Genomic DNA, 25899 nt, shown 5'->3' with positions numbered 1-25899 from the left:
ATGACTAATTACTGGGAATCTTTAGAGAAGTCTTATCTGAAATATTTTATAATTGCTGAATGCTAAATGAATCCTTTTGATCCTTCTAACAGATATTCTATATTTTGGGAGAACCTCCATCTGGTCCAAACTGCAGAAGCAGATTTATTGTGAGCTTGGAGTTTACCGCAGAAAAATTCAGCCATTTTCTATTCATTCCTTTTTAGTACAGGTACGGGACCTATTATCCAGAATGCTCGGGACCTGGAGGTTTCCGGATAATGGGTCTTTCCATAATTTGGATCTTCATACCTTAAGTCTACTAGAAAATCATACAAGCATTAAATAAACCCAAGAGGCTGGTTCTGCTTCCAATAAGGATTAATTATATCTTAATTTTGATCCACTACAAGATACTGTTTTATTACTACAGAATAAAAGGAAATCATTTTTAAAAATTTGGATTATGTGATTAAAATGGAGTCTATGGGAGACGGCCTTTCCGTAACGGGTTTCCGAATAACGGATCCCATACTTGTATTGTATTGGTGTGATGAACTTTATCTTTCACCCACTGATAAATACACTTCTAAAAAAATCCATAGGAATGAATACAAAGTGGATGAATACCACTAGTAAACTTTGCCCCTAATTACCTGCTTGCTATATGTTTGCACTCCATCCTGTGACAATGTCATTGATTCCTGACAAAATCTAGGGGGTTATTTATTAGTCTTTTTTCTCTGGTCGGACTTTTAAAGGGGAAAAACTATCTTTTCATCGAAAAAAACCTCGAATTTTTCAATATGTATTTAACCCTGATGGTGTTAGAAGTCCAAATAAAAATGTACTCCAACTCAGACCTGCCGAGTTCATGTAGAAGTCAATGGCAGAATTCCAGTTTACAGTTGGAAGATATCCTGATCTGTTTTGGGTTTTGTTAAATAATCTGAAGATTTTGTGGTTTCGGGCATCAAATCTGAAAAAGTCACCGGTTTCAGACGTCAAATATGAAAAAGCAGCAAATCTGAAACTCGCGATTTTATTGAGTCTTTTCCCGCACAAGAAAATGTATTGACAAATAGGAGAGAAAAGTTTGTGCGGCTTTGATCGGAGTGATTTTCAGAAAACAGTGAAAAAATTTCAGATTTTGATAAATAACCCCCCAAAGTCACAAAACGTTAAGCCCTGAATATTATTTAAAAGCATAAGTCAGCAAAACTCATTTTGGTTTCAAAAAATATCTTATTGATGGTATCCACTGATACCACTGTCCATGGTCCCATCACACCATTGGGAAAAAAAGGCAGAATTCTGGCAGAATCCCAAACTGAATCCTGGATCGACACAATCTCTTATTTTTTTTGGAAACAACTCTGCTTTATGACCACTTGCTGTTTATCTTGGCATCATCTGACACCATCATTAGCCAACTGGAACTTTACTGGCCAGAAAGAGCATTATTAATGGTAATCTAAAGGCCAAAAATTGTAATCTGTCGCCATATTGCCGGTGGGATCTTAAACAGACAGAGATAGCCAGTGGCTGTTAAGTGGTGATGGGTCCAGAGTGAGAGCCAGTGGATTTGCCCAAGGAACTATATTTCAGCACTGCGGTTTTGGAAACGATACAGAATTACTACTCTGCTGCCTGGAATGAGAGTGAACCAGATAAAGAGACATAACTGAAGCAGTGACATTGTGCCTGAAAAAATATAAATTAAATCTAAATCTCTAATGTGTCAAAAATCTATAAAAATGTATATTATTTTACAGGTAATGTTGGGATGACAGTCTCTTTTTTAAAGGGATACTGTCATGGGAAAAAACTGTTTTCAAAATGAATCAGTTAATAGTGCTGCTCCAGCAGAATTCTGCACTGAAATCCATTTCTCAAAAGAGCAAACAGATTTTTTTATATTCAATTTTGAAATCTGACATGATTTTTTTATATTCAATTTTGAAATCTGACATGGGGCTAGACATATTGTCAATTTCCCAGCTGCCCCAAGTCATGTGACTTGTGCTCTGATAAACTTCAATCACTCTTTACTGCTGTACTGCAAGTTAGAGTGATATCACCCCCTCCCTTTTTCCCCCCAGCAGCCAAACAAAAGATCAATGGGAAAGTAACCAGATAACAGCTCCCTAACACAAGATAGATCTAAGAAAAATACTCAATAGTAAAAACCCATGTCCCACTGAGACACATTCAGTTACATTGAGAAGGAAAAACAGCAGCCTGCCAGAAAGCATTTCTCTCCTAAAGTGCAGGCACAAGTCACATGACTGGGGGCAGCTTGGAAATTGACAATATGTCTAGCCCCATGTCAGATTTCAAAATTGAATATATAAAAATCTGTTTGCTCTTTTGAGAAATGGATTTCAGTGCAGAATTCTGCTGGAGTAGCACTATTAACTGATGCATTTTGAAAAAAACATGTTTTCCGATGACAGGGTAACTTTAAGTATGGGTGGAGGATCAGCATATTTTTATTTGGGTGATTGATTCTGTTTTTTTAAATCAGACTGAAGAGTGGCATTAATTTATTTTTAAAATAGTTTACGTTATTACTCATTCAAATTTGCACCAGGCAGAGCCATGACATTGCATTTATCAGCTACATATATTGAACATATAAGTACATGAGGATCCCTGTGCCTTTTTGCTTTGACCATAGAGACTTGAAGTATTAAATGAATTTTACCCTGGATTTCTGAGCTGAGTCATCCTTACCCTGCGGAAACATTGTGAAGTATACAGGATTTGACCAAATGACAGAGGATAAAGAGCGAAATTAGATGCATTAAATTAGAATATGACAAAAAGCCTGTCTGAATCTGTCATTGTTTTACCTAGACAGGGCACACACCACTACTGGAAATTTGGTACCATAAAATGTATAGAACAAACAGTCATCCAAATGTGTCAAAATAACTAGTATAGAGAGAGAGAGTGATGGGGGGAGAGAGAGAGAGAGAGAGAGAGAGAGAGAGAGAGAGAGAGAGAGAGAGAGAGAGAGAGATTGTCTTTTATGGGCTTATGCTGTGCGAAGGAGTGTGTGAAGTTTATTAGAGAAGCAAACAGTAAGCAACTAGATTTACTCTTTCCAGTCACAATTTATCATTATCACTGATATTTACATGTATTTTTTGCTTTTGAATTCCTGCAAACATAAACCTTTTGGCAACCATTGTGTTCTTCATTCCCCTCCATTTCCTTTGTATTCAAGGCTAGTGGTCTCTAGAAAATGAACAATAAATCCCATCACATCATTTCTTTTAACTGTAAGCTTATGATCACTTTTGCCTACTTAATATTTTTTGATTGATCAGAATGGCTTGTTGTGCACATACCATTAAGTCACATTCACAGATGGAGATGTAGCATCAGAGTTTGTGGGAATATTCATTTTAATCCAGTCTAAAATAGACCTGCTCTGTGTTACTGCCTTTCAGTTGTATCGTGGCAATAAAACATCTGCATCGTAGAATTTTAGGTTTTTACTAGGGATGTAGCGAACCGCCGAGTATGTGTTCGCGAACGCCGTTCGCGAACACCGGCAAAAAATGCGAACAGTTCGCGAACTGTTCGCGAACTTCGAACATCCGAAAATCGTTCGATTCGAACGATCGAAGGATTTTAATCGTTCGATCGAACGTTTTTCGTTCGAATCGAACGAAAATCGTTCGATTTTAGCGATCGAATGGTCGAATGGTCGAACGATTTTGACGCGAACGCCTATTGGCGAACGTCGCGCGACGTTCGCGAACTTGCGGCGGACGCGAACAGTCGAAGTTCGCGCAAACTAGTTCGCCGGCGAACAGTTCGCTACATCCCTAGTTTTTACATACCAAAAGACTTAAATTTAAAAATAACATCTTTGCAAATATTACAATATAAGGATACCAGCCACAGTTGGTATATTAGTTTCTTTATTTAAAATATCAAGTCCAGATGGTGCATTGCTAAAGTAAGTTTCTTCTTGGAGCACATTTCTGTTCCTTTGACATTCATTCAGTATTTGCAGTTCAGGTATGGGATCGATAATACAGAAACTTGTTATCCAGAAAGTTCTGAATTAAGGAAAGGTCATATCCCATGAACTCCATTTTATCCAAATAATCTGAAAATAAGTTCCTTTTCTCTGTAATAATAAAACAGTACCTTATTCTTGACCCAAATGTTTTTCGAGTAGACTTAAAGGGCATGTAAAGTATAACATAGAATAAGGCTAGAAATGCTGTATTTTGTATACTAAATATAAACATGAACTTACTGCACCACAAGCCTAATCAAACAAATAATTTATGCTTTCAAAGTTGGCTACAGGGGGTCACCATCTTGTAACTTTGTTATATATCTTTGCAAGACTAAGACTGTGCACATGCTCAGTGTGTTCTGGGCTGCTTAGGGATCATCATAAACAAAGCTGCTTGAGTTCTGCATGGCTGGGAAGTAAGGCGGGGGCTCCCCCTGCTGTTCATAAGTATGATTGTTTCCCTGCTCAGCAATTAGGGACCATCTGACAATTCCTATCCACAGCAGTAAATGAAGGGAGAATTTCACTGCATACAGTCAGGTTTGTTATAAAAACGGTACACATTTTTTAATTAAAGTATATTGGAGATAGGTTTCTTTTTCATTAAAGAAAGTAAAAAGGGGATTATATTTTTTTGCCTTTACATGCCCTTTAAGGCACAAAGAACCAAATGATGAAAGGATCCGGTATCCCGATCCAACGTGGTACCTGATTAATACATACTTTTATTATATTTGTGCAAAGCAGAACATTTTCCCAAATTTTAGGGGTTGGAGACTCAGAAAAGATTTTGGGGTTGGGCCAAGTTACTTCAAGTGATGCTGCAATACAGTATGAAAGTAAAATGTACTTGGCTCTACAGTATTCATTTAAAGGCAGAATTTAAAAGTGATTCTCCAAGTATTTACATTTAATTTACCTGTTGACATAGCAGCAAAAGTTGCAATAAAATTGTTACTGTTGTTAATGGTTTTACGTGTATATTTTTATTCCAAACAGGAGAGAAGGAGAACCGCCTTTGGAAAATGGTTGGATTCCATTCATTGGCTTGGCTTTTGAGATTCATAAAAATGCTTTGGAATTCCTAATCTCTCGACAGCAGAAATGTGGAGACATATTTACTGTCCATGTCGCAGGTAAAAGCATTGCATGAAATGCTGTAAATGAATTGTGTTTCATCTGCATCAATTGCTTTTAAACTTTTTGTATCCTTGCTAAATAAACTCAAGTTAAACTACATTTAAATGACTGATGTATAATACAGACACAGGATCCATTCTCCAGAAACCTGTTATCCAGAAAGCTCAGAATGACGGGACTCAATTTTATTCAAATAATTCAAAATTTTAAAACATATTTCCTTTTCCTCTGTAACAATAGTAAGGAAAAACAGTACCTTCCTTGTACATGATCCCAACTATGATATAATTATACTTATTGAGTTTCTTTAGGGCAGTGAAGGGGACAAATCTCCTGAAAATGCCTCTCCATTTGAAATAATTGAAATCTCGGGTGCTATGACCAACATATCTCTAAATCGCCCCTGAATTTTCCTCCAGAGGTAATTTCTGGCGACTTAGTGATATGTTGGTCATAGCATATAAAAGTACTCCATCTCAAACCTGCCACGGTCATGTAGAAGTCAATAGCATATTTCCCGTTTACAACTGGACGATATAATGATCTGTGCTAGGTTTCGATCAATAATCAGATATGTCTGATGAAAACAAATTCACAGATGTTAGGATTTTATGTAAAGACTATACCAAATCTCATGTCAGAGGGAGCATCTGGAATGTTTATCATGAAGCATCACAATATCCATCTCTCTCTTCAGAAGATAATCTTTAGCAGATCATTTAATATAAAAGACAAAGCTCTATTTCGTTTTGCCTGGACCTCAGAAACCACAGATCTTGTTAGGATGCATTTTTGCCAAAAAGCTACTCTTTTTCCTGTGAAAACTCACATTTCTCATCGATTCTGCATTTCAGTAAGTGTCCCACCAGAACGTGAATGCAGGTCCTGTCAACAGTTTTAGATCAATATAGATTGTTTTAATTATCAATCTCCAAATGAGTTGACTTGGAAAATACAGAATGATGCCTGGCGTTTCTGGCCACTGTCCTGTACCGGTGATGCGATTTTGCTGATTGTACTTTCCAATGTGATGAGCAAATGATTGTCATTCTGAAAAGTAACAGGGGACATGGATGTCATCTTAATAAAGAAATTAAAAAGCACATCTTTCCATGGGAAACAATGTAAATTCCTGACCTGTCGGAGAAAATAGTTCTCTAATTGGTTTTGTGTGGTGGTGCAGCAGAATCGTTTTCCCTAAACGTCATCCTGGCTATACACGACTGTACATCATTGTCAACAGTTCACTGAAATCTTCCTAATAAGAGACTGATTACGTAAATTTGATAGCGCTTGGATAGAAAGATACCCTGTATAATAGTATTCCCTGAGATTATTTTGTGTAAGGATCAAGAGGAAATAGACAGCTCTAAACATGACTTGAGGGAGTCTTGCATCTCGCTCTTTGTTGCAATGACACGGTACATATGAGTTTTTGGAGTTAAATATTTCAGATTCGATCAGTTTCACTGCAATGGTCAGTGACCAACTGAGCTGTGGAAGTGGGAAGAAGAGATGCATGCATTTTTTAACCTAATAGATGTTTTTGTAACCAATGAGGCAGAAGAAAATTGTACAATTCCCATTTTTGCTTGTGACTTACTAGAGCAGAATGGATCTACAGACTATAGACTTAATTATAGTTTGGCATATTTAGTGATGGGTGAATTTGGGGTGTTTGGGCGAAAAATTAGAGAATTTCCCACGAAATTCGCGACACAGCGAAAAAATTGCGAAATGGCGTTCGTTTTTGACGCCGGCGTCCCGTTTTTGGATGCTGGCGCACATTCGCCTGCGAAAATGCTCCGGCGTCAAAAAAATGGACGCTGGCATTCATTTTTTTTGAAGCTACCGAATTTATTCACACTACTTCGCCGCGAATGTGCGCCTGCCGAATAAATTCGCCCCTCACAAGCCATATTGCTTCTTTTAGCTTTTGCCTTCTGTTTAGCAGCTATGTAGTTTCTAAAGTACAGGTTTTGAAGATATTATCCAGAATGCTTGGGAATGCCTGGAATTTTCTGGATCATCATACCTTAAGTCTCCTAAAAATAATTTAAACATTAAAAAATAAAAACAATAGGATTGTTTTGCAACCAATATGGATTCGTGCAGCTTAGTTAGCATCAAGCACAAAGTACTGGTGTATTATTACTGAGAAAAAGGAAATCATTTATAAAAGTTGGAGTTATTTGATTAAAATGGCCTTCCCATAATTCAGAACTTTTACAACCATCATCGCACGTTAAGCAATATTAAAATATAACATTGTGGACAAGATTCCAATGTTCTGGGGTATAACGTTTATATTAACCAACTAATATTACATGCACAATATAAGTCAAACTGCTCTGCATAAACAGGTGTACTATAAACCAAATAATAAATACAGAATATTAGCCACTTTAATAAAAGATTTAGAAAATGTATGTAACATTAGCCACACTGCCGTTTTAAGGAGTATCAAAAATTATGTTATACAGTTTACTCAGTGTCAATTTAACATACATTTCGCGGGAAATTCGCACATTTTACGGCGAAGCGAAAAGGCGCAAATTCGCCCATCACTAATTGTGGCAGTATCGTGGTCACCTTGCTTAACACACACACTGCAGTGCAAGTTATATATTTTTATATTAGCCCTGTTTGCTTGAAAATCCAAGCAAACAGGGTGAATATAAACAGAACATTCAAAGTTTCTTTCAGTATCAATACTATTTCATACCTCCCAGCTGTCCTGTTTTCTGCGGGACAATCCCTATTTTGACAGCTCAGCTCGCAGTCCCAGGTTTCTTACTGAAATGTCCCAAGTTTCTCTTTGATCTCCTGCTCGGACGACAGATACAAACTTTCTGAAGCACCTGCACTTCATTTGTAACAATTTAAGATAAACAAAGATTCAACTGTAACTATTTAAGATAAGCAGGTCTCTTGGGGAAATTGAGACTCACAGCTTAAAGAGCAATTTTAGCTTTATTAGCAAAACTGTTATAATACATAACATTGCCTTAAGATTCCGAGAAATTCATTGAAATTTGCCTAACCTGCCAAATTTTGTAAAATCCAAACAGTTTTGCCTCGTTACTCACGGCTCATGTTTTTGTCCCTCTTTAAATTTTTCAGATGTTGGGAGGTATGCTATTTTATAACTTTCCTGTAATATTTTATTACAAATTAATTTAGTTCTGTCTCAAAGCTCCTATGCACTATGCTCTCATAGTAAAATATTAAAAATCTTTAATACAAATTTAAACGTATTCATATTTTATTTGATGTGTTTTCTGTAAAAATACATTTATTCTACCTGACTTGCAAGAGCTGTGTGCTCAAGGAGAGTAAGACAGGTGGCTCTTACCTGGACTAATGAAAAGACATTTGTCTATAGCTCTTACCTAACTCTCAAGTGATTTACTACTGGGGCTGTATTTTCAATACATTTCTCAGTAGGGTTGAAAGGCTGTTCAGCTTACTAGTAGTGATGGGTGAATTTAATTAAAGTCAATGGGCGTCCGTTTATTGTCGCTGTCGTCTAAATGGGCGTTGGCATTGGAACCGTTTCTGGCGTCGAAAAAACTTTGATCCCGGCATCAAAATCGTCGCCGGCATTAAAAAATTTTGCGACGCCGGTGAATTTTAGCTGCAAATTTTCTGCGAATTCGCACCTGGTGAATAAAGTCGCCCAACACTACTTACTAGCCCTCTATGTCCCCTTTCTGCCTTAACCATCTACTGGGGCCAATTGAATCTGAGATTCTTCAAACATGATTTCTCACCTTTTCACAAGGAGAATCAGAGCTTAACTCCTTCTCAGTATATGTGGTATTCAGGGTCACCTGATTTTCCAGTATTTTTTGGACATCCTAAATACATTGTGAGTAATCCTGCCCCCCCGCCTTGAATTTAAGGCCTAAGTCCAAAATGGACCTGGAGCATGAAAAGAAGAGTCAACTTTGCCTATGGGAGTGCTTTTTTGCCTATATATCTGCAGACCTTCTTAACATGTGCTTGGTTTGAAAATAATCAAACATGATATTACAACCCAGCTCTACAAGTAAAAGACATCTACACCAATGATGACAGCTTTTATGATAAACATCTCATAGTTAAAGTACCATTATATTGTATATCTCTTCCAGCTGTTTATTTTTGGAGATGCTGTGTTCAATGGTTATTGCTGATAAAAGAATAATGGTTCAACCCAGGGAATTTTATTTTCAAAGATTGTTTGTGTTAATTGAGCCGAGTTAATTTTATAATGCTGAATCCATTTGGCCGGTAATGTGCTTAACTTAGACTATGGTTAGGATTAACTATATCAATTCATTGAACAGCCGGAATATTAGGATCAAACTGTGCAAACAGATTATTCATGGAAATAGAGCTTTGCAGGAATGCAAGATGGGGACTTTTACAGAAGAGTGTTGTTCGAAGGAAAATTGGTTGCAGCTAAAGCCATTTCTTTTTAAGCATTTCAAGACTGTGTGGACATTAGGGATGCACCAAATCCAGTATTCGGTTCGGTATTCGGCCAGGATTTGGCCATTTTCAGCAGGATTCGGATTTAGCCAAATCCTTGTGCCTGACCGAACAGAATCCGAATCCTTAAAATCATGGGACTTTTCATCAGAAAACAAACATTTTTTTTACCTCCCCCTCACTTATATGCAAATTAGGGTTCAGATTCGGTCCGGTATTCTGCCGGATCTTTCACAAAGGATTTGCAGGTTCGGCCAAACCCAAAATAGTTGATTCAGGGCATCCCTAGTGGAAATTAAATGTTAGTCCTGCATTGTTTTAGGTAGCCGTGGAATACTCAAAAAGTGATCAGAATTTTTTTAGAAGAAAAGTCCTGATTTCCCATTGTGCAGTGTCAGGCTAGGCTGCGCCCTTGGCAACCTGTGCAGTTTCGTCTCCTCCCACCCTCCTGACACTCTCGCACTCGCAAACAAATACGTACACGGAATAAACATGCATGGTCTCACTATGTTACAGAATAGTGTGAGTGAGGAGGAGAGTGGAGACAGGGGTCCAGACATGGGGTAGGAGACAGAGAAAGAAAGTACATGCCTGGCACCCCCCTCCAGTGCCCTACGCATGTGCCTCTTCTGCCTACCCCTACTTTTTTAGGAACACGTTTATAATATAGTTAAGCTTGCCAGCCATGCAACTATTGTGAACCAATTCTATATCTGAATCAGACTTCTTGGAACAGCTCCTTAAAAAGTCAGCAGGCAAGTTAACACACAATCATTTTGTATTTAGAACTGTCTACGCATTATGTCAGCGTGCATATTAAGAGGAGACAATAAGTTGGTTTCAAATACTGTTTTCCTTGGGCTTTGCTTGGACAAAGAATTGCTCCAAATCTATACCTTGTTACAGGTGTTTTGTTAATTCATTGTTATTATTTGTATTATCATTATGAATCCCTTATTCATTTATTAAATGATAACTGGGCAGTAAATCTCTACATATTATTATTTTTATTATCATTATGAATTCCTTATTAATTTATTAAATAATAACTGGGCAGGAAATCTCTTCATATGACTTACTAGTGTGAAAATATTTTCTGATTTGTTTCACTTTTTCAACAAAAATTTACTTTCATATTTTTCGGCTAGGTTTGGGCAGTATTTTGCTTAATAAAAATACGTTTACAAATGTAGCGGCCTATTTATGAAACATCAAATTTTTCTGGTTGAGTTTTTAAAGTGGAAAAACTGTCCTTTTTAGAGGAAAAAAAAACCTTGAATATTTCGAGATGTATTAAGCTGCAAAGCTACTAAAAATTGGAATCCAAAATACTCCAGCTAAAACCTGTCAAAATCATGTAGAAATCAATGGCAGATGGTCCCTTTAACAATTGTAACATGTTTTTTTACTTTTAGTATTCTAAATAATTTTATCTGTTTGCACTGGTATTGTTCAATGAACCGAGTTATCAGCGAGTCAATTAGAAAAAAACTCACAATTCAAATTGACACACAATTTTGTCTCGACTTTTTCTGGCACTGATTTTATAGAGTTCTAATGGATACATTAAGGTGATTTGGATTTGGGTTTGGGAGTTTGGTCGATTTTTTTTGTTTTAATTATAGTGAGAAAAAGTCCAGTTTAAGTAAATACCCCCCTTAGGGCAGAGACACAGGCTGCGATTCGGGAAGATTAGTCGCCCGGCAATCTAGTAAATAGCCCCAAGTCATGGAGGAAAAATGTATGGTATGTTGGTGCTTTTATTACTCAGCAATGCTTCAGGGTTTCTTAGTAGTGATGGGCAAAGAAATTCACCAGGCGCGAATTCACAGGGAATTTCCGTGTTTCGCCGCCGGTGAATAAATTAGCGCAACTGCTGCGAAAACTATTTTAGACGCGTGTTGGAAAAGTCGCCCTCGTCAAAACTGTTGCGTGTCAACATTATTGAATTTAATGTCGAGCGTCAGAATTGACGCGGGCATAAAAATTTGTGTTTCGCAAATTTCTCGCTGAATTTTTTGGCGAAACGGGACAAATTCGCCCATCACTATTTCTTAGTATTATAGTGAGAAATCACCCTCTATTTGTTACAGCTACTGGGCATAGTCAGCATCACACCACATTTTACTAGTTGATTATATTCTTTTAGTGTCTTAATTTTTTAATGGAAAATATTTATACAGGCAAGGTTAACAAATGAGCCGACTTTTTCTAATCAACTGGCAGGCCTGGTCATTCATTATCTGTCCCTCCCACCGAGGACTAGATCACAAGGAAGGATTGAATTTCCCTACTATCCAGTTGATATCTGAATGAATGTTAATTCTACAGTATATATTGATACGGGTTGATTGGGGATAGACCCATACATGAAACATTAGGCTGACTACTCAGTTAAGATTAGGATTAAGGGCTGGGACACACTGGGCAATTTGGGGAGACTTAGTTGCCTGGCGACTAATCGCCACAACTTTTCTCCCCGAATGCCTCGCCTGTAAAAAATGAAAAGTCGCCAGCGCTAATCACACATGGCGATTCGTTTTCCAAAGTCGCCTGAAGTTGCCTCACGAGGAAACTTCAGGCGACTTCGGAAAACGAATCGCCGAGTGTGATTATCGCAGGCGATTTTTCATTTTAGCCATGCGCAGAGCGAGGGAAGGCATTCAGGGAAGATTGGTCGCGGAAAGTCGCGGCGATTAGTCGCCAGGCGACTAAATCTTCCCAAATCGCCCAGTGTGTCCCAGCCCTAAGAAGGAGTGATGACAGAGATAAGAAGTCCATTATGAGGTCTGAGTTGGAGTACTTTTTTCATTAGACTTTATGGACTTTAATAAATACCAAAAAATTTAAGTTTTTTTTCTCCAAAAAAATTGTATTTTCCCCTTTAAAAGTCCGGCCAGAAAAATTCAGAGTTTAATAAATAACCCCTTAAACCCAATAGAATTGTTTTGCCTTCAATAAGGATTAATTATATCTTAGTTGGGATCAAGTACAAGGTACTGTTTTATTAGTACAGAGAAAAAGGAAATCATTTTTAGAAATTTGGATTATTTGATTAAAATGGAGTCTATGGGAGATGGCCATTTTGTAAGCTTTGTGGATAATGGGTTTCTAGATAGGAGATCCCATACCTGTGTGTGTGTTTAAAAAAATCTGAATTTTTAGAGGGAAAAAAAAAGACTTTGAAATTTGAATACAATACTGTGCAAGATATGTTAAAGTACACTGATATTTATAATAAAAAAACTCCTACATGTATACAATTATTCTGTGTAATGTATCTCTACACATATTCCTTTGAAAAAAATCAGGGCAACAACTTATGAAATAAACCATTGGGGCTCTGTGTATGTCAGTCGGTCATGAACTGAAGGGCTTTTAAGCCTTAGTGTCCATCAGGATTACATTTCCCTGGCATTTTAATATTACATTTCCACGCTCTTCCTAATTGATGTTGGCTGCATAAATCCTGACTGTTACAGAGTCTAATTCAGAAAATAAAGCCATTCGATCTTGTGATTTATTCTGCTGTTATGTGTATAATTGAATATGTTTGGTTTTGAACCAATTCCAATTTGGAATTGAATGTGTGGCTCCTATGCAAAGGAAAGAACATGTAAGACTTTTTACAACATTTGGTTCTGACACCTGTGTAGATTGTTTTTCATCCCTGCTTTATACAATTAAAAAGACACACACACACACACACATATATATATATATATATATATATATATATTGCTCAACAACAAACAATAAATTGCATTGAATTTGTTTTTTTAATAGCTGTCTACATATCAGGAAGAAGCATCTATTTTGAATTTGTAGCTAGCAGATGGTGGACAGATGGTTCATCTTAATAATAAAAATTTACTTAAAATGTTTACATTGTAAATTCAAAGTTGGAGAGCCTTGTAATAATGGCTGAAAGGTTAATCTCTCTGGATCCCCAAACCGCTTTAAAAATTGTAAGATTAGTATGTATCAGGAAGTCCTTAGCATAGGACACATTTGTTACATATTTCTACATGTTCATGGGAATCGTGTTCAGTTTAGGGCAGCATTAGTAATGCCAGATGCGAGTTCTACTGACTATTGTTCTCGTTGAGTTCCAATATGAAAACAGAATCAAATGGCAAAAAAAGAAAAATAGGCTTGAAATATACAGAGCAATCCAAGCTGTAGGATATAAACATTTCTGTTTCTGTATTACTTGTTCCATAGAGACTAAGTTGGCAAGGCACCAACTCCAAACCTGAAATTATTATTTCTCACACGTCACCCACCTCCCCTCCACTGACATCCCTACCCCAAGCAATGGAGAAAAGTCAGAAGTGTTATTTTCTTTCCCCATTTTTTTTGCTGCTTTGCAGTTTGTAGAGGGAAGAAGTTATGGGAGGTGAGAAGTAGATGAAGAATAAGTGGATTTAGTATACCCTGCTACAGTAAACTGTCTTGCTGTCTGATATATAATCCAAACTTGGGTGCCAGTGACCACTTATTAGGGTAATGGAAGATGTGGTGAGAAAGGATCATTAACCATATGCTGTGTATATATATAATATCTCAAATAAGGAGGATCCGCACTCTCAGGTTTTATACAAATTAGAAAATCTTTTTATTTAAATGGGAGACTGACGTTTCGGCCTCCTCCGAGGACTTTTCTTTGAGAAAAGGGCCGAATCATCAGTCTCCCATTTTAATAAAAAGATTTTATAATTTGAGACCTGAGAGTGCGGATTCTACTTATTTGATACAGATTTAAATGTTTGATACCTCACCCAGGCAAGTTGAATCATGACGAGAGTGCTGGCTTCCTTTTGGACTATATATATATATATATATATATATATATATATATATATATATATATATATATATATATATATATATATATATATATATATATATATATATATATATATATATTATTCATTGCAAAAAGATGAATTTGAAAAAATAGTTCAAATATAATAGCAGGATCCATTTGTTTTAAAAGGTAAGTAAAATCTTTGTAAATCTGAATTGGATTTTTTTGTCACAGCAGATGTAAAATTTCCATTCTCATTCCAAAGTGCATGTTTGTATGTAACCCAGTTTGTGAGGAGCTGTCAGCAGCTCACATGATGGCATCGCAGCCCTTCACAATTTGATGTGCCGCTTCCTTCCTTGCCCTATCCAAGCATAATGTTGGATTTAATTCATGGATGCTGTGCATTAAGTCATTTGTTTTGTAGTTCTTTCTATTATCACCCCAAGGCTCTAATCCATTCTGTTACCTGCCAGAAAGGACTGCTTAGCATGTGCTTGGAAATAGTCTCTCTCAATTATTTTTGGTTTGCTTCAACCATGTTTGTCTTTGTTCTGCCAGCCACAGGGTTTAGAAAATTATGCATATTAGAATTTCTTGGATATTGTTCCTAAAAACGTACTTTTCGTTAAAAAAACAGTTTCTCATTGATATACCATAAATAATGTGCAACTAAAAATCTATGATATGAAGTATTTGGAATCTTGGCTTTTCCAGATCAGGGATCTTTCCATAAAGAAATACATTTTGGATCTTTCTGGATAACAGATTTCCAGAGAGTTCAAGTGTTCCTTTAACCACATGTTGCTCAGTATGTTGCTTGTATGTTGCTCCCATTGTCCCCAAAGCAGGTGCTTATTTTTAGATATCTGGCTTTGTGGCAAGTTTTGGTTGAATAAAAACAAGATATACTGCCAAACAGAGCCACCAATAGGCTGACAATCTGCACAGAGGCTACCAAATTGGCAATCACAGCCCTTATTTGGCACCCCAAGAACTTTTATCATGGTTGTGTCACTTTCCAACTCTTTTTACATTTGACTGTGGTTCATAAGTAGGAAAGGTCGTGGACTGTTGTTTTAGAGTATCCTCAAGTTGTCTCTAAAGCAAAACAGAGAAGAACTTTACTGAAACCATAGAAGCAAAGTACTGAACAAAGAAGCTGCACTACAGACATCGCTCCACTAAACACCAGGGATTCTACAGTAACAACAAGATTATCTGATGCGCACAAACCTCTTCATGGAAGCTGATGAAGTTGAGAGCTAAGAAAACTGTCTTAGATTCAAATTTTGGATTCTTTCCCTCTTAATGTACCGTAGTTTTGAATTTCACAGAACCCTTTAATTTTTAGCCCCATCATTATTAACAGTTGAGCGCAGACAAAATCTTATCAGGTATTTAATATGAAGTGTGTAGTTGCAAAGACACAGTATTTTAGCGCAAATAGTTCGATCGAACGATCAAAGTATTATTACTTCGATCGAACGTTAAAATCCTTCGAATTGAACGATTCGAAGGATTTTAATCCAACGATCGAAGGAATATCCTTTGATCAAAAAAACTTAGGAAAGCCTATGGGGACCTTCCCCATCGGCTACCATTGAGTTTGGTAGCTTTTAGATGGCGAACTAGGGGGTCGAAGTTTTTTCTTAAAGAGACAGTACTTCGACTATCGAATGGTCGAATAGTCGAACGATTTTTAGTTCGGATCCTTCGATTCGAAGTCGTAGTCGAAGGTCGAAGTAGCCCATTCGATGGTCAAAGTAGCCCAAAAAACACTTTGAAATTCGAAGTTTTTTTACTTCGAATCCTTCACTCGAAGTTAGTGAATCGGCCCCTAAATGAGCTGGTGCTTAATTTTCTTTTGCTAGCATGCTCATAACAACCTGCTGTCGTTTAAGAAACTCTCAGGTTTGATAAAAATCACAGAACAACATAGATCAACAACACACATATACATATTATGAATCATAATAGTATTTATATAACAGAAAAAAAAATAGAGGTGAAACAACAAGGAAGTAGTTAACATTCCTAAAATATTTGGGACAGATGGTCCAGGTAATGTAGGCTTTATCTCTGTATTCTTTTTGGGTAAAAACATCTTCTGATTAAAGTCAGATTAAATAAATATAGATAACCGATGACTGTTATCATTAGTATTTATTCACAGAGGAGAAATAGTTTGATTAATAGCAAAGCAAGTGCCATCATTTCAGGTAACTTTTATAAAATCAATACTGACAATAGATAGAGCCAAAAAAGAATGATGGATACATATGATATAGAATTGCTGGCTCAGTCAGTATTACATGTAAAACAAGGTATCCCTGTCTGCATCTAGACTATTGTTCATATTTTGGGGTGAGATTTATAACTTGAAGCTGCTCTAAAGTTGTGGTCAATGTCCCTCTATTGACTGTGTGCCATTTTCTTCTGAGTTGTTCAGCTGTTGGTTCTCTCTGTTGCCAGTTCCCCATTGATCAATACCCCAAGGCTCAATAGTTTGGTTGACAGATTTGCTGCCCTTTTATTTTGTACAAGCATAAAAGAAGAGATTATGGAAGTTCTCAAGGGCAAATAGCAGTTTCTCCTAGATGGCATTCCAATTCATTTAAATGCTCTACATTTTGATCTTCATGCAGAACACAACTCTGGCATGAGTATAGTGAAAAAGATAAACACTGGATGGTTTGTATTGTAATATCTAATCTAAAATATTTCTGCTCAGTGGATTTCTTGCATGTTATGTCAATATCATACTATATACTATACTATATGGCAGAAGCCCATGGCAATATACATAGAATCCCTTCTGCAACATGTTTTTTTGACCAAGCCAGGGATGTTGGAAGATGTTTTTTAACTTTGTCACTCTTCAAAAATATTCCTGCAGTTTCCCTGATATACCTGTAAATGACTGATACCTAACAGACCACTGGGTGATGTATAAGTAACCCCTTCCTTGAAAGCTCTACTTCTGCAGACATTCTCTTACATCTAAAGAGGTTACCCCAGATTAAATTAAACAGATCCCCTTTATCTCTATCACCACCTCCATTAGAACTCACTTTGGGGTAAATTTATCAAAGAGTGAAGTTCCGCCACTACAGTGAAATTCCGCAGCTCTCAATTCATTTCTATGGGATTTTGAAAGGTGTATTTATCAATGGGTGAAAGTGAAAGTTCACCCTTTGATAAATACGCCTATAAAAATCCCATAGAAATGAATGGAGAGTGGCGGAATATCACTCTAGTGGCGGAACTTCACTATTAACTTCACTCTTTGATAAATATACCCCCTAGAGTGACAAAGGAGAAAACCTTGTAACCGAATAACAGTAAGGGGCCGATTCACTACGGGTCGAATTTCGAAGTAAAAAATACTTCGAAATTCGACCCTCGAATTGAAATCCTTCGACTTCGAATATCGAAGTCGAAGGATTTAGCGCTAAACGTTCGTTCAATCGATCGAAGGATTTTTCGTTCGATCGAACGATTAAATCCTTCGAATCGAACGATTCGAAGGATTTTAATCCAACGACCGAAGGAAAATCCTTCGATCAAAAAAAGTTTAGCAAGCCTATGGGGACCTTCCCCATAGGCTAACATTGACTTCGGTAGGTTTTATCTGCCGAAGTAGGGGGTCGAAGTTTTTTTTAAAGGGAAAGTACTTCGACTATCGAATGGTCGAATAGTCGAACGATTTTTCGTTCGAATCGTTCGAATCGAAGTCGAAGGTCGTAGTCGAAGGTCGAAGTAGCCCATTCGATGGTCGAAGTACCCAAAAAATACTTCGAAATTCGAAGTATTTTTCATTCGAATCCTTCACTCGAGCTTAGTGAATCGGCCCCTAAATATCCTTAGAAGTTTTACATGAAATACTGCCTACAAAGATAACTATAATACAGTCATGTAAGAAAGTAAGCTCAGCCCGTGTAAATGTTTTTCTTATATGTGAACATATCAATATTTGGGATTCATTCAATAGCATATAAAGATAGGCCTGTTGTAACTGAACAAAAAAAAAAAAGAGAAAATGAACACCTGGTATTACCACCTTTAGTATCAACAACCTCAGGTAGGCAATTTTATAATTGTGTAACAGTCTCTCACATCAGGTTGAGGAAATTTCTTCCCATTTCTCACATGTATAGCTCATTTCAAATCCTCCCATGAGATCTCAATTGGATTTAGATCTGGGCTTTGACTTGGCCATTCCAGAAGCCTCTGTTTCATTTTTTTCTGCTATTCCTTGGTGGATTTAGAGGGGTGTTTAGGGTCATTGTCATGTTGCAAGACACAGATTTAATCTTCAGACAGATGGGTCTCACATTATCTCCAAACAGCAAGTCTGAAAAATGAATATGATCTGCACCACCATGCTTTACATTCGATATTATGTTCTTCTGGTGAAATGCTGCATTTCGGTTTCACCACACATGTTTCTCCGGCACTGTGGCCGAAAACTATCTTTGTTGTGTCTGTGCGGATTACATTGTTCCAAGTGATCATGGACAAACTTTACTCTTTCCCTGCAAAATTTTCCACTTATGTTTATTTCAATTCTACATGTCTATCACTCCAATGTCTGCTTCTGTCTCCTCTTCCTAATAGATAGTAAGCTTTTGAGGGCAGGGACCTTATCCCAACTGTGTATTAAGACTCTTTGCTTTTAAGTAAGTGTTTAGTTTCACTATTAGTATAATCTGATTTATGTAGCTTTACCACTGGTTGTATTTATGCTTTGTAAAGAACTGAGTATGTTTGTAGTGCTTTATTAATAAATAGACACAGTACAATGCATGTACTACAAAATGTAAATAGTTCATCATATTTGTTATATAAAATCACCATTATCTATCAATATTATTGAAATGAAGATCAAATATGAGTATGATGTAAAAGTAGATAAAGTCAAAAATTACCATAGAGTGCACTTAATTGTTCTTTATATTTTCTTTTTATTTAGTCCTTTCATTTTTGAGTATCCCACTCAATTATAAGAAGGAAACAATAAACGTATACATCAAACAAATAATTTAGACCAACTAGCTCTGTGGCATGTAATATAATATAAAATACATACTCAATATGTACTTATAATGTTTTTATGGTACAGCCAAGATGACCGTGAACCAAACAGCTTGCCATTGTTAATGTGCCAACTTTGAGCATTTCCTAGTCCCTTATAGACTACAGGAAGAACATGTTTAGAGTAAGGTTTGCTGCTGTATTTCTCTCCTGCACGTTTGTGTGGACAAGGGCAGCATGCTACAGTTGTCTACTGTCTGCTCTCATATGAGATTATTTAAACTGTGTTGGATTTATGTTTGGTTTCTTGGGCTCAAGAGGTAAAGGTGCTGCAGTAGCGAATGAGTCTATTGTAGAAAGAGACGTGACCATACTGTCCACCTAGCTGGACATGCAATTTCAATGGCCATGAGCTGCAGCTCATGTCCATTGATAGTTTGATCGATTGATGTTTTATCTAGAGCTGGAGAATTAATTTTGGCATGGTAAAATTGTCGTGTTTATTTATATAGCAAGAAAGTGCGTCATTTGTTTCATTTTTGTAGCTTCTAGCGGAACTCTAGTTGTGCTAAATGCATTTCAAGGATGAATCCAGTGCTGTAGCTTTGGCATTGAGGTATCATTGTCTGACCAATTTTTTTTAAAATGATATTGTTTATAATTAGTTTTAATTATCATACTTACGAATCCTATGAATGAAATATTGCATTTAACTTGCAAATATTAACGGTAATGTAACTGTATTTTTGTTATGATGTGGGTAATAATGTCAGAAAAATGACACTCGTGAAATGTTTTCTCTCACACAGGGAAATATATAACTTTTCTAATGGACTCGACCCAGTTCCAGTACGTCATTAAGCATGGCAAGCAACTTGACTTTCACGAGTTTGCCAATTCGATGGCATCCAGAACTTTCGACTACCCACGCCTGACAGAAGCAAAGTTCCCTCATCTAAACGATAAAATGAACAGAATATACAAAATCATGCAGGGTAGGGCATTGGACAAGCTTACTGACAGCATGATGGGAAATCTCCAACATGTATTCAAATGGAAATTCTCACAAGCAACAGATTGGAAAGCAGAAAAAATGTACCAGTTCTGCTGCTGTATTATGTTTGAAGCCAGTTTTATGACACTCTATGGAAGAGATCCTATTGCAGATGGTCGCAAAGTTATTAGCGAAATCAGAGAAAAATTTACAAAGTTTGATGCCAAGTTCCCCTATCTTGTCATAAACATACCAATTGCGTTGCTAGGAGCTACCAAGAAGATTCGTGAAGAACTCATACATTTCTTTTTCCCTAATAAAATGGAAAAAAAAAATCCCGAGATGTCCGAGGTTGTCCAGGAGAGAAAAAACACGCTGGAAGAATATGACTATGACAAAGCAGGTTTCGCTGCTAAACGTTAGACATGATAATTTACTACAGACCTTTGACGAAGAGAGAAAAAAAAACACCCAGTTGCGACCTTGAAATGTTTTAATGCTTCTTTTTAATTGGCTAATGATAAAATGTTTTACTCTCAAACAACCATCTATAATAATTGATTTTTTTTTTTTTTTAAGCTGAGGTGGTAAAACATGATATTTAATGGTGATAATGAGAAAGAGATTATAACCTAGCCGCATATACTCCCCTTACTACATCCTCCTCCCTCCTACCGACATTACATTTTAAACTATTCTCATTAAGCAGAAAATTAGACTTCAGAAGCCTATTGGTCCTCATTAGCATTCACTGATCCTTGGCTGGGTCTGTGTCCTAACATCTTTTAATTAGCACACTGCAAATCTAATCAGTGTAATAAATGCTATTAATCTTCCTTTTCACTTATTTTCTCTCAGCACATCATTTTGCCTTCCTTTGGGCCTCTGTGGGTAACACGATTCCGGCAACATTCTGGGCCATGTATTACCTTGTGAGGCACCCAGAAGCACTTGCAGCAGTGCGTGACGGAATTGACCATTTGCTGCAGTCAACAGGTCAGAAGTAGGGGTCCGAATATGACATCCATATCACCAGAGAACCGTTGGATAGCATGGTCTTGCTTGATAAGTTATTTATTTTTATCAACCTCCAACAAAGTAGCGGCAAACTCCGTTTATCACACGTTTCTGTTTGCGGAGAAGGTGGAGGACACAGCTGCTTAATTGACATAATAATATCCATTTACATCAATTATAAATTAGGTCGTTTATATCTGCAGATACTTTCATTGCGTGTAAACATTGCAGCTTGTGCAATTAACAATAAAAGGTAAGCAAAAGGCTAAATCCGAGTTTGGCGATAATATTAAAAAGAAAAAAAAAGTGTATGCGCCTATTAACTTGTTTAATTCTAAACATCTGCTGCGGGAATCATTCCCTCCAAATAGATTTAAATTGTTTTCTACAGCAAATACCAAAATCTCTCTCTCTCTCTCTGCTTTCAGATTTATGGGTTTTTAAAAGCAGTGTAGGAGATAAAGATCCTGAGGTTTGTGTTGTGTACTTTATGTAATATGAAATACAGGGATGGCATCCACTATCTCAAATGCTTGGAAATTGCGGTTTTCTACACTCTGTAGCCCAATGCCTTAACTTTACCTAAGAAAAATGTAAACAATGGAAAAAAAGAGAATTATAGTATTATTTTGCCGTGAATTGAGCTTTTAGCGAGGCGGCAGCCATCAGAGCACCCTGGAATCGACGGAGATTTATGTGAACATAGGCATCATCAAGTACAAGTTACTGGGACTTATCTACTGACACCCCAGATGCAAGTGCTAGAGTACTAAGGGCTTCAAAAATGTGCCCCCTTAGTACTCATTTTGTGAGTGTGACTGGGATATGGCTGCACAAGTTGACCTGAGGTACAGACAGGCACAAGGCAGACCTGCCTATCACTTGTTTGAATGTATTTGAATGATGTATACATGCCACCCCCTGTCTGCCCCTCAGCTGAATGCAGACAGTACTGTATTTACTATGCGTACACAGGTCTCTGTGCTGTTTTTGACTACAGAAACCTGCTGCAAAGTTCCTTCATCCAGGGCAGAAAGTGCAACAACACATAGCAGAGTGCACCTGTAATTTTCACTTTGCTTCCAGCCATGTTTGTAGTACATGAGCCCTACTGTCATATTACTACAGCACCCAGGCCGTCCCCAATAGGGCCCGCTAGAGTCACTGAAGTGCTGCTGGAATCACAGCAGAGAGGCCTGAAAGAAACCTCCAGCGCTTGGCACTTGTTCTGGGGGCGGGACCTTGGTGCAAATTTTGCACCCAGGCTCACAGTCCCCTAGTTACACCATTGATGGGTAAACCCCTTATCTCATGATGATATCTGTCCATATATATGTTCCTGAGCCAAATGGAGTATCTGACGCCTAGAATAATATGATCTTTCAGCAGTTGCCATACTGGCCCTCTATTTGGTAGCCAAATGGGTTACTAAATTGGTAGATCTGGTGTGCTGTCCATACAGTAAATCAGATAGTAGCCTTTTTTGACTATTATATCGACATTTTGGAGCTGCACCTTCATCTAGAAGCTCATTATTATCATTCAAAGTTAGGTGCAGTGGCGTAACTAGATGTTACTGGGCCTCATAGCAAATTCAATTTAGTGCCCTAAAGGCCCTAAATTTGCCAATTCTGCCAAGATATATTTAAATTGCTCATAAATTTACGGCCTTAATGGGCCCTCTAACCTCATGGGTCCCTCTGCAACCGCAGGGTCTGCTTCCTCTGTAGTTACGTCCATGGTTAGGTGTGTTGTAAGTCAGTATTATTGCTAATTTATTATATTTAGGGTAAGCAGGTTTGCCCAATGGCTTGCATACTGTTTGGGAGAGATTTTAGTTTATTATTTCAGGCAGATCTGATCCAGGTTTTTCAGAAGAAACCAGTGTCTCAGGTTCTCAGTTGGACTGAGATGAGGTCTAAGATGAACATTCATCTTTTTTAAGCCACTGTACTGTCAATTTGGCCTTGGGATAATTGTACTGATGGAAGATGAGCTTTCACTCAAACTTTAAGATTTTGGCATAGCAAAACAGGTTGTTTCCATTCCATTCTTCAAGTTGAAAAAGATCTTCAGTCTCCGCTGATGAACAGCTTACAATGGCTATTTTCACCTTACTACTTACCTGGTGTTTTTTTATGCATCGGCAGAAATAGATTTGCAACTCAATTATTGCTTTGACATTGAAGGTCTTGTCTTGGCCTCATCACATAAAACCTTTTATTACATCCCAAATGGGCCATTTCTACAAGCTCAAGGCATACTTTCACATGGATAATTTTCATACAGGTCATTGTTATGCAGGCCACTTGATAAGACTCCTACCCACCTACCTGATATAAAGTGGTGTCATGTCACACTATGCTGTGAGATATTTATCAGGAGGGACTGCACATCTTGATAATAAAGAAAGAAGAATGTATGTAGCCAAAACATCTTAGATCACAAACAAAAAAGTGAATGTCATACAATGACCCTGCCAGAGTGAATCTCTGAACAATCTGCTTACCTTGGCAATATTAAAATAATTTTTTAAGGGCTAACATCAATAGCTGCTCATAGGGGGGGGGGCAGAAAGTAGTTATACAGCAAAGCACATACACTTGGTATGACATATGGCCCAGGCCCTTTCTTTTATGAATAATAAAGCCACTTATACATGTATTTTTTCTTTCTAACTAGGGATGCACCAAATCCACTATTTTGGATTCGGCCGAACCTTAAAGAAAATTAAGGTTTGTATTATAATCAGCAGTATTATATAAACAATATAAACAATATAATACACAAGAGCCATGAATATCCTGTAAATGATATCCTTATAAACAGCTCTTAGTGATGTCATCAGTTATAAATGGAGCTTAGTGATGTCATTTTTGTCACATGACTCACTAAAACGTGTGTATTATAATAAATAAAGTACCCCTTGTTGGAAAATATGAGGATATTAGAAGTAACCTCTGAGTTCCATGACCTGTATATGTTTATATGGTCATAGAAATCCTCGGTGACTTATGATATCCTTATATTTTACAATAGGGGGGACTTTATTCAATACACTGTATAGAGTATAACGTATCACCTACTGATATATTTTCGATTAATGGAAGTCACCAAGGAGCTCTGTGACCATATAAAAGCTTGAGGCTACACAGTTGTTTTGACTCCAGTAAGAAATAGTTATATCTTAGTTGGGGTCAAGTACAAGGAACTGTCTTCCTATTATAGGGAAAAGGGAATAATTATTAAAAATTAGAATTATTTGATTAAAATGGAGTCCATGGGAGATGGCCTTCCCATAATTCAGCTTTCTGGATAACAGGTTCAGAATAAGGGCTCCCATAGCTATTTATTAGAATGTATACTATAATGTAGATAAGATTTATATCCTATATCTATATTTTCATGAATATACAATATTTTCTCATTTAAGAGACTATGATGCAGATTTACTAAAGGGCGAAGTGACTAACATTAGCGAAAATTCGTCAGCGTGACGTCATTTTGTTACTTCGCCGATTTACTAACGGGCACAGACGTAACTTTGCTAGCGAAGGAGATAGACTCAAGCGGTAATTCGCTTCCTTACGCCTGGCAAAGTTGCGCTCTAGCGAATGGACGTAACTACGCAAATTCAGATGTGGATTTTACTAAACGTTACCTCTTGCGTCAGACTTGCCTTCGCCACCTCAGACCAAGCGAAGTGCAATAGAGTAGATTGGACTTCCTCAAAAAATAGCTGAAAATTTTTCTAAGTCCCAAAAAACGCTGACGACTTTTCATTTTTCAGGGTGATAGGCTGCAAAAGAGCATACATTTTTATTGGGGTACCCAGCATCCCCCCTACATTTCCTAACATATGGCACATAAACTATACACTGGGCAATATAACAACTCTATTTTATTTTATTTCCCTGGCCTTGGGTAGTGTAATGTATTGGCTGCAAAATATACGTCCATTCAACTTTAACTTTCCACCATATGCAAATTAGGCAACGCTAGCGCTACTTTGCCAGTGTTCAGCGCCCTGGATGCAACTTTGGATTTTAGTGAATTAGTGTTGTCTTGGCAAATCTTTGCTGTGAGCGAAAACGTCGATGGCGAATTTTCGGCCTTATATGTATTGTACAAGTATGGAGTTATGTTACCATCTCTCCATCATCTGTTCAGCGTTATGTTCTAATGAATGTGCAGAAATTTTACTTTTATGTTTTCTTTTAATATAGGTACACATTAATCTGAAGTTCAAATGTCTTCAATGGTAAAGTTGGGTACATGTGAAGGCTTCCTTACCATGACAGAAATACATATATGAAGTGAAAATGACCTTTTGGCTCTCTTTTGCCATAGCATCCTGCACAATCACAAATCCAGTCGCACACAATGTTAAAAGCTGCTGTCACA

At 37.2% G+C, this 25899-nt stretch overlaps 1 pseudogene; it reads left to right on the top strand.

Moving 5' to 3' along the window:
* LOC108719735 overlaps nt 1-25899 on the top strand; it is a 45754-nt pseudogene that overhangs the window by 15263 nt on the left and 4592 nt on the right.

The sequence above is a fragment of the Xenopus laevis genome, chromosome 6S (genome assembly GCF_017654675.1).
Source record: "Xenopus laevis strain J_2021 chromosome 6S, Xenopus_laevis_v10.1, whole genome shotgun sequence".
Lineage (NCBI taxonomy): Eukaryota > Metazoa > Chordata > Amphibia > Anura > Pipidae > Xenopus > Xenopus laevis.
The sequence above is the reverse complement of the archived record's forward strand: the minus strand, read 5'-3'. Positions and strand labels throughout refer to the sequence as shown.